The sequence below is a fragment of the Dunckerocampus dactyliophorus genome, chromosome 7 (assembly GCF_027744805.1).
Source record: "Dunckerocampus dactyliophorus isolate RoL2022-P2 chromosome 7, RoL_Ddac_1.1, whole genome shotgun sequence".
Lineage (NCBI taxonomy): Eukaryota > Metazoa > Chordata > Actinopteri > Syngnathiformes > Syngnathidae > Dunckerocampus > Dunckerocampus dactyliophorus.
In genome coordinates, this window is record NC_072825.1 from 7,501 (window position 1) to 21,540 (window position 14,040).

A 14,040-nucleotide genomic window follows, 5' to 3' on the forward strand; every position below is an offset into this window, starting at 1 on the left:
AAATAGTGTTAGGGAAGTTGAAAGCCAATTGGAGCAATAATTCGAACCACAACTGTGAAATATTTGGATTAAGCCTTACCCTAATTTGAAGTCCTAACCTTAATCGTAACCCCAACTGGAACGAGCCCTACCCCTAATTTAAGCCCTAACCTTAACCAGTCGTAACCCTAGGTGAAATTAACCCCAATCAGTGGTAACCCTAAGTGAAATTATCCCCAACCCTAACCCTAGCCCTAACCCTAGCCCTGGCCCTAACCCTAACCCTAACCCTAACCCTGGCCCTAACCCTAACCCTAACCCTAACCCTAACCCTAAGGATAAATGCCCCTGATTGGAATAGAAAAAGAACCCTAAATGGTAAGAACCCTAATTTGGAGGCCGGAGGCATACAGAACATGTGCTTTGGGACTTACAACATCAGGTCTTGGAGGATGGAGGCATGCAAAGCACGTGTTTTGGGACTTATACCATCAAGTCGGAGGTTTGGAGGAACCCTAAATTATTAAAGAAATAAAGGCCAAATTGGACAAATTAAAAGGCCAGAAAGTTAGAAATAATGGGGTGGGGTGAAGGGTGGGGGGGTGTTTTGGACTGGGAGGGGGGAGTGGGGATGGGATGGCACGGTGGGATGTGGATGAAGGTGGATGGCAGACCTGATAGGGAGAGAACATTTTTTCAGGAAATGCTGACTTGAGGACCAGCAAGTCAATTGGAGCCCCACTAGAGGGAGCGATTGAGCCACATTATAAATAGAGACCAAAACTTACAGGGCGGTCATTTGGATTTGGTCAGGGGAAGAGTAAACTACTCACCTGTAAAAAGAGGACAATGAAAAAACAGAGAAAAGGAAAATATACTCACCTGTTAGAAAATTAGAAAAATGGAAAGGGAAATAGACCCATATAGCAGAAATTAAAAGGAAAAATACTTACCTGTTAGAAAAGGCTAGTAAGCCAGGATTGGAACACCTGTTGGTGGAAAAGGACCAGACCAAAGTATGGACAGTGTTGCTCTGCAGGAAGCTCTTGGTGGTTGTGGCGTCAGAGGCAAGGAAGGCGGTGGCAATATATTAAGCACAAGAAGTGCAACGAGTAGTACTAGGGGGTGCCATGATATTTTCTGTCTGGGGGATGTGTGTTTGGGCTGCCTGAAGAAGACTAAAATAAGTCGAAACGTCGCGAAGCAAATAGAGCCACACACATCGGGGGATTGCACTGCGTAGCCAGAGAGCCGCAGAAGCCAAATGAATGCACTGTGTAGCCAAGAGGGCCACAGAAGCGAAATAATTTCCGCTGAGGACAGCGAAGAGACAGAACGAACGAGGAATAGAATGACACCACATGCACGAAGAGCACTAAAGCCTAATCACGAGAGCACTAGCACAATGTTTGGTTTCATGATGGGGTGGGGGTTTGAACTGGAGGTAGGCCCGTGCTTGTGCCGCTTCCCCGGTTTTTGGGGGGGTGGACTTTTGTTCCAAAAGCCTAGCCTGCCAGTGCCACCTCCGGGGAAGCTCCTGCCCTACTGTTCTTTGTAAATAGTGTTAGGGAAGTTGAAAGCCAATTGGAGCAATAATTCGAACCACAACTGTGAAATATTTGGATTAAGCCTTACCCTAATTTGAAGTCCTAACCTTAATCGTAACCCCAACTGGAACGAGCCCTACCCCTAATTTAAGCCCTAACCTTAACCAGTCGTAACCCTAGGTGAAATTAACCCCAATCAGTGGTAACCCTAAGTGAAATTATCCCCAACCCTAACCCTAGCCCTAACCCTAGCCCTGGCCCTAACCCTAACCCTAACCCTAACCCTGGCCCTAACCCTAACCCTAACCCTAACCCTAACCCTAAGGATAAATGCCCCTGATTGGAATAGAAAAAGAACCCTAAATGGTAAGAACCCTAATTTGGAGGCCGGAGGCATACAGAACATGTGCTTTGGGACTTACAACATCAGGTCTTGGAGGATGGAGGCATGCAAAGCACGTGTTTTGGGACTTATACCATCAAGTCGGAGGTTTGGAGGAACCCTAAATTATTAAAGAAATAAAGGCCAAATTGGACAAATTAAAAGGCCAGAAAGTTAGAAATAATGGGGTGGGGTGAAGGGTGGGGGGGTGTTTTGGACTGGGAGGGGGGAGTGGGGATGGGATGGCACGGTGGGATGTGGATGAAGGTGGATGGCAGACCTGATAGGGAGAGAACATTTTTTCAGGAAATGCTGACTTGAGGACCAGCAAGTCAATTGGAGCCCCACTAGAGGGAGCGATTGAGCCACATTATAAATAGAGACCAAAACTTACAGGGCGGTCATTTGGATTTGGTCAGGGGAAGAGTAAACTACTCACCTGTAAAAAGAGGACAATGAAAAAACAGAGAAAAGGAAAATATACTCACCTGTTAGAAAATTAGAAAAATGGAAAGGGAAATAGACCCATATAGCAGAAATTAAAAGGAAAAATACTTACCTGTTAGAAAAGGCTAGTAAGCCAGGATTGGAACACCTGTTGGTGGAAAAGGACCAGACCAAAGTATGGACAGTGTTGCTCTGCAGGAAGCTCTTGGTGGTTGTGGCGTCAGAGGCAAGGAAGGCGGTGGCAATATATTAAGCACAAGAAGTGCAACGAGTAGTACTAGGGGGTGCCATGATATTTTCTGTCTGGGGGATGTGTGTTTGGGCTGCCTGAAGAAGACTAAAATAAGTCGAAACGTCGCGAAGCAAATAGAGCCACACACATCGGGGGATTGCACTGCGTAGCCAGAGAGCCGCAGAAGCCAAATGAATGCACTGTGTAGCCAAGAGGGCCACAGAAGCGAAATAATTTCCGCTGAGGACAGCGAAGAGACAGAACGAACGAGGAATAGAATGACACCACATGCACGAAGAGCACTAAAGCCTAATCACGAGAGCACTAGCACAATGTTTGGTTTCATGATGGGGTGGGGGTTTGAACTGGAGGTAGGCCCGTGCTTGTGCCGCTTCCCCGGTTTTTGGGGGGGTGGACTTTTGTTCCAAAAGCCTAGCCTGCCAGTGCCACCTCCGGGGAAGCTCCTGCCCTACTGTTCTTTGTAAATAGTGTTAGGGAAGTTGAAAGCCAATTGGAGCAATAATTCGAACCACAACTGTGAAATATTTGGATTAAGCCTTACCCTAATTTGAAGTCCTAACCTTAATCGTAACCCCAACTGGAACGAGCCCTACCCCTAATTTAAGCCCTAACCTTAACCAGTCGTAACCCTAGGTGAAATTAACCCCAATCAGTGGTAACCCTAAGTGAAATTATCCCCAACCCTAACCCTAGCCCTAACCCTAGCCCTGGCCCTAACCCTAACCCTAACCCTAACCCTGGCCCTAACCCTAACCCTAACCCTAACCCTAACCCTAAGGATAAATGCCCCTGATTGGAATAGAAAAAGAACCCTAAATGGTAAGAACCCTAATTTGGAGGCCGGAGGCATACAGAACATGTGCTTTGGGACTTACAACATCAGGTCTTGGAGGATGGAGGCATGCAAAGCACGTGTTTTGGGACTTATACCATCAAGTCGGAGGTTTGGAGGAACCCTAAATTATTAAAGAAATAAAGGCCAAATTGGACAAATTAAAAGGCCAGAAAGTTAGAAATAATGGGGTGGGGTGAAGGGTGGGGGGGTGTTTTGGACTGGGAGGGGGGAGTGGGGATGGGATGGCACGGTGGGATGTGGATGAAGGTGGATGGCAGACCTGATAGGGAGAGAACATTTTTTCAGGAAATGCTGACTTGAGGACCAGCAAGTCAATTGGAGCCCCACTAGAGGGAGCGATTGAGCCACATTATAAATAGAGACCAAAACTTACAGGGCGGTCATTTGGATTTGGTCAGGGGAAGAGTAAACTACTCACCTGTAAAAAGAGGACAATGAAAAAACAGAGAAAAGGAAAATATACTCACCTGTTAGAAAATTAGAAAAATGGAAAGGGAAATAGACCCATATAGCAGAAATTAAAAGGAAAAATACTTACCTGTTAGAAAAGGCTAGTAAGCCAGGATTGGAACACCTGTTGGTGGAAAAGGACCAGACCAAAGTATGGACAGTGTTGCTCTGCAGGAAGCTCTTGGTGGTTGTGGCGTCAGAGGCAAGGAAGGCGGTGGCAATATATTAAGCACAAGAAGTGCAACGAGTAGTACTAGGGGGTGCCATGATATTTTCTGTCTGGGGGATGTGTGTTTGGGCTGCCTGAAGAAGACTAAAATAAGTCGAAACGTCGCGAAGCAAATAGAGCCACACACATCGGGGGATTGCACTGCGTAGCCAGAGAGCCGCAGAAGCCAAATGAATGCACTGTGTAGCCAAGAGGGCCACAGAAGCGAAATAATTTCCGCTGAGGACAGCGAAGAGACAGAACGAACGAGGAATAGAATGACACCACATGCACGAAGAGCACTAAAGCCTAATCACGAGAGCACTAGCACAATGTTTGGTTTCATGATGGGGTGGGGGTTTGAACTGGAGGTAGGCCCGTGCTTGTGCCGCTTCCCCGGTTTTTGGGGGGGTGGACTTTTGTTCCAAAAGCCTAGCCTGCCAGTGCCACCTCCGGGGAAGCTCCTGCCCTACTGTTCTTTGTAAATAGTGTTAGGGAAGTTGAAAGCCAATTGGAGCAATAATTCGAACCACAACTGTGAAATATTTGGATTAAGCCTTACCCTAATTTGAAGTCCTAACCTTAATCGTAACCCCAACTGGAACGAGCCCTACCCCTAATTTAAGCCCTAACCTTAACCAGTCGTAACCCTAGGTGAAATTAACCCCAATCAGTGGTAACCCTAAGTGAAATTATCCCCAACCCTAACCCTAGCCCTAACCCTAGCCCTGGCCCTAACCCTAACCCTAACCCTAACCCTGGCCCTAACCCTAACCCTAACCCTAACCCTAACCCTAAGGATAAATGCCCCTGATTGGAATAGAAAAAGAACCCTAAATGGTAAGAACCCTAATTTGGAGGCCGGAGGCATACAGAACATGTGCTTTGGGACTTACAACATCAGGTCTTGGAGGATGGAGGCATGCAAAGCACGTGTTTTGGGACTTATACCATCAAGTCGGAGGTTTGGAGGAACCCTAAATTATTAAAGAAATAAAGGCCAAATTGGACAAATTAAAAGGCCAGAAAGTTAGAAATAATGGGGTGGGGTGAAGGGTGGGGGGGTGTTTTGGACTGGGAGGGGGGAGTGGGGATGGGATGGCACGGTGGGATGTGGATGAAGGTGGATGGCAGACCTGATAGGGAGAGAACATTTTTTCAGGAAATGCTGACTTGAGGACCAGCAAGTCAATTGGAGCCCCACTAGAGGGAGCGATTGAGCCACATTATAAATAGAGACCAAAACTTACAGGGCGGTCATTTGGATTTGGTCAGGGGAAGAGTAAACTACTCACCTGTAAAAAGAGGACAATGAAAAAACAGAGAAAAGGAAAATATACTCACCTGTTAGAAAATTAGAAAAATGGAAAGGGAAATAGACCCATATAGCAGAAATTAAAAGGAAAAATACTTACCTGTTAGAAAAGGCTAGTAAGCCAGGATTGGAACACCTGTTGGTGGAAAAGGACCAGACCAAAGTATGGACAGTGTTGCTCTGCAGGAAGCTCTTGGTGGTTGTGGCGTCAGAGGCAAGGAAGGCGGTGGCAATATATTAAGCACAAGAAGTGCAACGAGTAGTACTAGGGGGTGCCATGATATTTTCTGTCTGGGGGATGTGTGTTTGGGCTGCCTGAAGAAGACTAAAATAAGTCGAAACGTCGCGAAGCAAATAGAGCCACACACATCGGGGGATTGCACTGCGTAGCCAGAGAGCCGCAGAAGCCAAATGAATGCACTGTGTAGCCAAGAGGGCCACAGAAGCGAAATAATTTCCGCTGAGGACAGCGAAGAGACAGAACGAACGAGGAATAGAATGACACCACATGCACGAAGAGCACTAAAGCCTAATCACGAGAGCACTAGCACAATGTTTGGTTTCATGATGGGGTGGGGGTTTGAACTGGAGGTAGGCCCGTGCTTGTGCCGCTTCCCCGGTTTTTGGGGGGGTGGACTTTTGTTCCAAAAGCCTAGCCTGCCAGTGCCACCTCCGGGGAAGCTCCTGCCCTACTGTTCTTTGTAAATAGTGTTAGGGAAGTTGAAAGCCAATTGGAGCAATAATTCGAACCACAACTGTGAAATATTTGGATTAAGCCTTACCCTAATTTGAAGTCCTAACCTTAATCGTAACCCCAACTGGAACGAGCCCTACCCCTAATTTAAGCCCTAACCTTAACCAGTCGTAACCCTAGGTGAAATTAACCCCAATCAGTGGTAACCCTAAGTGAAATTATCCCCAACCCTAACCCTAGCCCTAACCCTAGCCCTGGCCCTAACCCTAACCCTAACCCTAACCCTGGCCCTAACCCTAACCCTAACCCTAACCCTAACCCTAACCCTAAGGATAAATGCCCCTGATTGGAATAGAAAAAGAACCCTAAATGGTAAGAACCCTAATTTGGAGGCCGGAGGCATACAGAACATGTGCTTTGGGACTTACAACATCAGGTCTTGGAGGATGGAGGCATGCAAAGCACGTGTTTTGGGACTTATACCATCAAGTCGGAGGTTTGGAGGAACCCTAAATTATTAAAGAAATAAAGGCCAAATTGGACAAATTAAAAGGCCAGAAAGTTAGAAATAATGGGGTGGGGTGAAGGGTGGGGGGGTGTTTTGGACTGGGAGGGGGGAGTGGGGATGGGATGGCACGGTGGGATGTGGATGAAGGTGGATGGCAGACCTGATAGGGAGAGAACATTTTTTCAGGAAATGCTGACTTGAGGACCAGCAAGTCAATTGGAGCCCCACTAGAGGGAGCGATTGAGCCACATTATAAATAGAGACCAAAACTTACAGGGCGGTCATTTGGATTTGGTCAGGGGAAGAGTAAACTACTCACCTGTAAAAAGAGGACAATGAAAAAACAGAGAAAAGGAAAATATACTCACCTGTTAGAAAATTAGAAAAATGGAAAGGGAAATAGACCCATATAGCAGAAATTAAAAGGAAAAATACTTACCTGTTAGAAAAGGCTAGTAAGCCAGGATTGGAACACCTGTTGGTGGAAAAGGACCAGACCAAAGTATGGACAGTGTTGCTCTGCAGGAAGCTCTTGGTGGTTGTGGCGTCAGAGGCAAGGAAGGCGGTGGCAATATATTAAGCACAAGAAGTGCAACGAGTAGTACTAGGGGGTGCCATGATATTTTCTGTCTGGGGGATGTGTGTTTGGGCTGCCTGAAGAAGACTAAAATAAGTCGAAACGTCGCGAAGCAAATAGAGCCACACACATCGGGGGATTGCACTGCGTAGCCAGAGAGCCGCAGAAGCCAAATGAATGCACTGTGTAGCCAAGAGGGCCACAGAAGCGAAATAATTTCCGCTGAGGACAGCGAAGAGACAGAACGAACGAGGAATAGAATGACACCACATGCACGAAGAGCACTAAAGCCTAATCACGAGAGCACTAGCACAATGTTTGGTTTCATGATGGGGTGGGGGTTTGAACTGGAGGTAGGCCCGTGCTTGTGCCGCTTCCCCGGTTTTTGGGGGGGTGGACTTTTGTTCCAAAAGCCTAACCCTAACCCTAACCCTAACCCATCCTAACCCTAACCCTAACCCTAACCCTAACCCTTCTAACCCTAACCCTAACCCTTCTAACCCTAACCCTAACCCTAACCCTAACCCTAACCCTAACCCTAACCCTAATGGGGTGGGGTGAAGGGTGGGGGGATGTTTTGGACTGGGAGGGGGGAGTGGGGGTGGGATGGCACGGTGGGATGTGGATGAAGGTGGATGGCAGACCTGATAGGGAGAGAACATTTTTTCAGGAAATGCTGACTTAAGGACCAGCAAGTCAATTGGAGCCCCACTAGAGGGAGCGATTGAGCCACATTATAAATAGAGACCAAAACTTACAGGGCGGTCATTTGGATTTGGTCAGGGGAAGAGTAAACTACTCACCTGTAAAAAGAGGACAATGAAAAAACAGAGAAAAGGAAAATATACTCACCTGTTAGAAAATTTGAAAAATGGAAAGGGAAATAGACCCATATAGCAGAAATTAAAAGGAAAAATACTTACCTGTTAGAAAAGGCTAGTAAGCCAGGATTGGAACACCTGTTGGTGGAAAAGGACCAGACCAAAGTATGGACAGTGTTGCTCTGCAGGAAGCTCTTGGTGGTTGTGGGGTCAGAGGCAAGGAAGGCGGTGGCAATATATTAAGCACAAGGAGTGCAACGAGTAGTACTAGGGGGTGCCATGATATTTTCTGTCTGGGGGATGTGTGTTTGGGCTGCCTGAAGAAGACTAAAATAAGTCGAAACGTCGCGAAGCAAATAGAGCCACACACATCGGGGGATTGCACTGCGTAGCCAGAGAGCCGCAGAAGCCAAATGAATGCACTGTGTAGCCAAGAGGGCCACAGAAGCGAAATAATTTCCGCTGAGGACAGCGAAGAGACAGAACGAACGAGGAATAGAATGACACCACATGCACGAAGAGCACTAAAGCCTAATCACGGGAGCACTAGCACAATGTTTGGTTTCATGATGGGGTGGGGGTTTGAACTGGGGGTGGGCCCGTGCTTGTGCCGCTTCCCCGGTTTTTGGGGGGGTGGACTTTTGTTCCAAAAGCCTAACCCTAACCCTAACCCTAACCCTAACCCAACCCTAACCCTAACCCTAACCCTAACCCTAACCCTAACCCTAACCCTACTCCTAACCCTAAACCTAAACCCTAACCCTAACCCTAACCTAACCCTAACCCTAACCCTACCAACCCTAACCCTAACCCTAACCCTAACCCTAACCCTAACCACCCTAACCCTAACCCTAACCCTAACCCCTAACCCTAACCCTAACCCTAACCCTAACCCAACCCTAAACCCTAACCCTAACCATCAAGTCGGAGGTTTGGAGGAACGCTAAATTATTAAAGAAATAAAGGCCAAATTGGACAAATTAAAGGGCCAGAAAGTTAGAAATAATGGGGTGGGGTGAAAGCTGGCGGGGATATTTGGGACTGGGAGGGGGGAGTGGGGATGGGATGGCACGGTGGGATGTGGATGAAGGTGGATGGCAGACCTGATGGCAGGGAGAGAACATTTTTTCAGGAAATGCTGACTTAAGGACCAGCAAGTCAATTGGAGCCCCACTAGAGGGAGCGAGTGAGCCACATTATAAATAGAGACCAAAATTTACAGGGCAGTCATTTGGATTTGGTCAGGGGAAGAGTAAACTACTCACCTGTTACAAGAGGAAAATGAAAAACAGAGAAAAGAAAAATATACTTACCTGTTAGAAAATTAGAAAAATGGAAAGGGAAATAGACCCATATATCAGAAATTAAAAGGAAAAATGCTTACCTGTTAGAAAAGGCTAGTAAGCCAGGATTGAAACACCTGTTGGTGGAGAAGGACCAGACCAAAGTATGGACAGTGTTGCTCTGCAGGAAGCTCTTTGTGGTTGTGGGATCAGAGGCAAGGAAGGCGGTGGCAATATATTAAGCACAAGAAGTGCAACGAGTAGTACTAAGGGGGGTGCCATGATATTTTCTGTCTGGGGGATGTGTGTTTGGGCTGCCTGAAGAAGACTAAAATAAGTCGAAACGTCACAAAGTAAATAGAGCCACACACATCAGGGGATTGCACTGTGTAGCCAGAGAGCCGCAGAAGCCAAATGAATGCACTGTGTAGCCAAGAGGGCCACAGAAGCGAAATAATTTCCGCTGAGGACAGCGAAGAGACAGAACGAACGAGGAATAGAATGACACCACATGCACGAAGAGCACTAAAGCTAATTATGGACCCCATGGATGGGGAATGGACAGTGGTGCGTAACGGGAGAGGGCGCTCTCGTGGCCACCAGACCACAAATGTACACCCACAGGCGATTGCCAATGCAGGGGCCCGCGTGGTCCCTGGCTCAGGGGCTCGGGCCCAGGGGAAGGCCAGTGCATTTTCCTCCTCCACCTCAGTTAGAGGGGGAGGAGCTCTAGCTCAAATGCCTAACCCTAACCCTAACCGGCGTTGTAAAATCCTGTTGTTATCATCTTCATGTTTATCTTTGCCACATTTCCAACACGCCGTGCACGCTTTTATCCGCTCACGTTTGGACTCGCCGTAATGCGCCATGCTCTGGAATAAGCCACACATCACTCTCTGGCTTCCGGTTAGTCCAGAACTCTGTGGCACTGCTTTTAACAGGAGCCAGAAAGGGGGAGCACATCGCCCCCATTCTAGCCTCCCTGCACTGGAGGCAGTTATTTTACAAGAATAAAGTCTGAATATTCCAAAAAAGGTTTGAGGAAGAATGATGGCAGCATGATGTATGAAAGGCAAAAAGACATTTTTTACATGCCACCATGATGTCAGTGGCTGCTATAAAAGCAGCCCCCCACGCGCATCCAGCCACACGCATCAAGCTACACACATCCAGCCTCACGCATCCAGCCACGCGCTCCAATGGGCAAACACCTCTCTGTAGATCTGGGCAAAGCTTCCACTTCTTGTTAGTGTTCTGAGTTCTTTTAAGTTGAGTTGAGTTAAGTTAACTTGAGGACTCCATCTAAAGCGAGGTGTCCAACTTTAATCACTGTTAGAGCAACTTTGGTAAATGGGGGGCATGACTAGATGTATGGAACACAGTAAGATATGATCTGTGCTTCAACTATCACAGGTAGTGGAAAACTACAGTACTTTCTCTGTCAATATGTGTTGAATGTGTGTAGTCGACTCCAGCATCATGGAGCCCTTCTGGTTGGTGGGCATGTGACATGAACTGATAACTGCACGTCACTCCTTGTAGAAGTGATGCTGGCTGCACGTGCATGTATCCCGGATTGAAATTACATTTTGACTGCCTTACTGTATAGGAGTGATGCACGTGCTGCCTGTATGTTTATATATAGTGTATACTGTATGTCATGGCTTTAAATGATGTTTTATGATGAAAGAATATTTCCTTGCAGGCCCTGGAACAAGACGACCGGGCGAGTGGACGCAGGAAGAAGCCGTACAGAAGCGGAGAAGAGCTCCGAGGCGACTGAATGGTCCAAAGACAGCAAACATACCTCTTTCCCACCGTGCAACACAGACAAACAGCTACAAGATACCTTTGATCAAAACAAGCCGTCTTCTGTGCAGTCTGACTTCTACTGATCTCCAGGAGAAGCCGGCAGCGAGACCGGAGCGCAGGGACCGTCTGCAAATGTCGTCTTCTTCTTCTGTATTCAGGCGGTTGGCATCAATGTTGTCAACCCCTCAGTCAGAGTAGCAATTGGCTGTTCTCATAGGCGATAGCTGACGTCACATATATACCAGGGGTGTCCGAAGTGCGGCCCGCGACTTCTTTTTTTATTGGCCCTCGGACCATTCTAAAAATACGATTAATAACATTTAAAAAACAGCAAAAATGGAGAAAAAAATGAAGAAATTTTAAAAAGCTAAAGAAAAAAACAAATAATTAGAAATTTTAGGAAAATTAGGCTGAGTAAATGCTATAATGTTATGATCATAAAGTTAAAAAATATATATATACAGTCAAACTTGTCTATAGCGGCCACTAGAGGGGGTCTGTAAAAGTGGCCGCTATAGACAGGTGGCCTCTATAGACAGGTTGGCGTCCAGTTTGAATGTTGACCAGTAGAGGAAAAAAAGAAAAAAAAGGGGGGGAAAAAATAATAATATTGACCAGTAGAGGGCACTGCGGACTGCGGAAGAAAGTTGTACAGCACTACTAGGCTTGTTATTATCATGGTTCATGGTTTCAATCCTGAACATGCATGAGTCAAACAGTAGCACATCACATAGTACAATTCACAATTTTGCATGTCCAAAAAGGAGTAGGAAGAAGCAAAGCTTATTTAATCCTACCCCTCATCAGTTTCACATCAGTTGCAATACATTTATTCACCTCTTGTTCTTCCAAGTGTACTTTGTAGGTCTACATGACAATGTAGTGCAATCATAGCCAAGGTTTTTACTTACTAAAAGGAAGCTAGAGGCTTAATAATAACTGATAGAATATATCCACGACCCACAGAACAAAGCTGTACTAGTAATGTCTTACGCTTGTTTTTAATACAGGTTGTGTTGAATACAGAAGATGAGGACTTTGATGGATTTGTGGATGAGGTTGATCAAAAATAACGTGAGTACATTCTAAAATACTTCAATTAAGTACAACCGAATTCATTTTTGCTCCCGCTGCCGCATGCATGCTAGCGTATTTTTTTTTATTGTAGCTTCGCTGGGAGCACGTCCTGTTCCCAGCCTAATTTGCGGTAATGTTTTGGTGCATATGCTCTTAAAGTTACATGTTTGACCAGGAAATAGCAAGCTCAAAAGAACACGGCTTTTTTGTGTGGAACAACTGACAGTTTGTGTGGATCTTGTGAATGATTGTGACTGAGCTAGGACTCAGTAATTAAAGTCTACACACGACAGCATCATTGAGTGAAAAATGAAACTTTTTCGTGCATGAAGCTTCTACTTGAGTTGGTAATTTGGCCGCTATATGCAGGCAGATATTGACCAAGGGAGACAAAATGGGTGGCTGCTGGCCGCGTTGGACAGGTGACTGCTATACACAGGGTCTATAACATGTAAATTTGCTGGGGGGGATTTTTCAGTGGCTGCTATAGGGAGGTGGCTGTTCTATAAAGGTGGCCGCTAAGACAGGTTTGACTGTATATATATATATACACACACAGCAAAGACTTTGGGAAAATGTGCTTTGAAATCATTCTAGGGAATTGTTATTGTTTCATAAAGGCCACTGAAAAATCCCCCGCCGAAAATTTCCGTGTTATAGACCCTGTGTATAGCGGCCACCCATTTTGTATCCCTTGGTCAATATCTGACCACATATAGCGGCCAAAATGCCGACTCAAGCAGAAGCTTCATTCACGAAAAAGTTTAGTTTTAAAGCCGTCTTCTTTGGACCTTGTTGCAGACAGTGACACCGTTTATTTCCTGGTGTGAGACAATGTGCACTGGTCATTATCGTAATGCCCCTTGTTGTGGGGAAGGAGAAATTCACATCACCCGTCACCGATGCACTTTAATGGCTTTATTAACAGCGGTTTATTAACCTAGTAGTTCTTCACAACTTTTATCCGTAGTCCCACAGTGCCCTCTATTGGTCAACATGTAACAGTATAATTATATGTATCTGTAAACAACAAGCTTCTAATCACAGACATGTTAATATGTGTGCGCACAAATTCAAAATGGCCACCAACCTGTCTATAACGGCCACTTGCCTATAGCGGCCACTTTTGCCGTTTCCCTTTAGTGGCTGCTATAGACAGGTTTGACTGTATTGATATTTTAAATCCCTAGATTAGCTTCAGATGTGTCATTGACGTGTTGTAGTCGTGTGATTGCATCCGAGTGCGTACATTTGACGTCATATTTATGCGACAAACGCAAAGGTAATGGTCATGAAAACACGATTGAAATGCATTTAATCAATGCTGACATGCATTTTGCAAAAGCATCTACGATTTTGTGAAATTCAGTGCTTTAATTGTGCAGACCTCGCGCAATAATCATTTATCTGCACGTCTCAACAGATGATGCACACACCCGTGCAAGCACGAACACACAGATGCGCGCACACGATTCACCTGTATGAACGTAAGCTCCCGAAGAGCATCGTAATAGCAAAAAAAAAAAAAAAAAAAAAAATCAAACCTGGGTTGGATTCTCCCTTGGGCATTTCTGTGTGGAGTTTGCATGTTTTTCCCGTGTGTGTGTGTGTTTTCTCCGGGTACTCCGGTTTCCTTCCACGTTCCAAAAACATGCATGTTAGCTTCATTGGAGACTTAAGTAGTCCATAGGTATGAATGTGAGTGTGAATGGTTGCTTGTCTATATGTGCCAGTCCAGGGTGTACCCCGCCTGTCGCCCGAAGTCAGCTGGGATAGGCTCCAGCATGCCCTCGTGACCCTAATGAGAAGCAGAAAATGTCTTGAAAGCTCA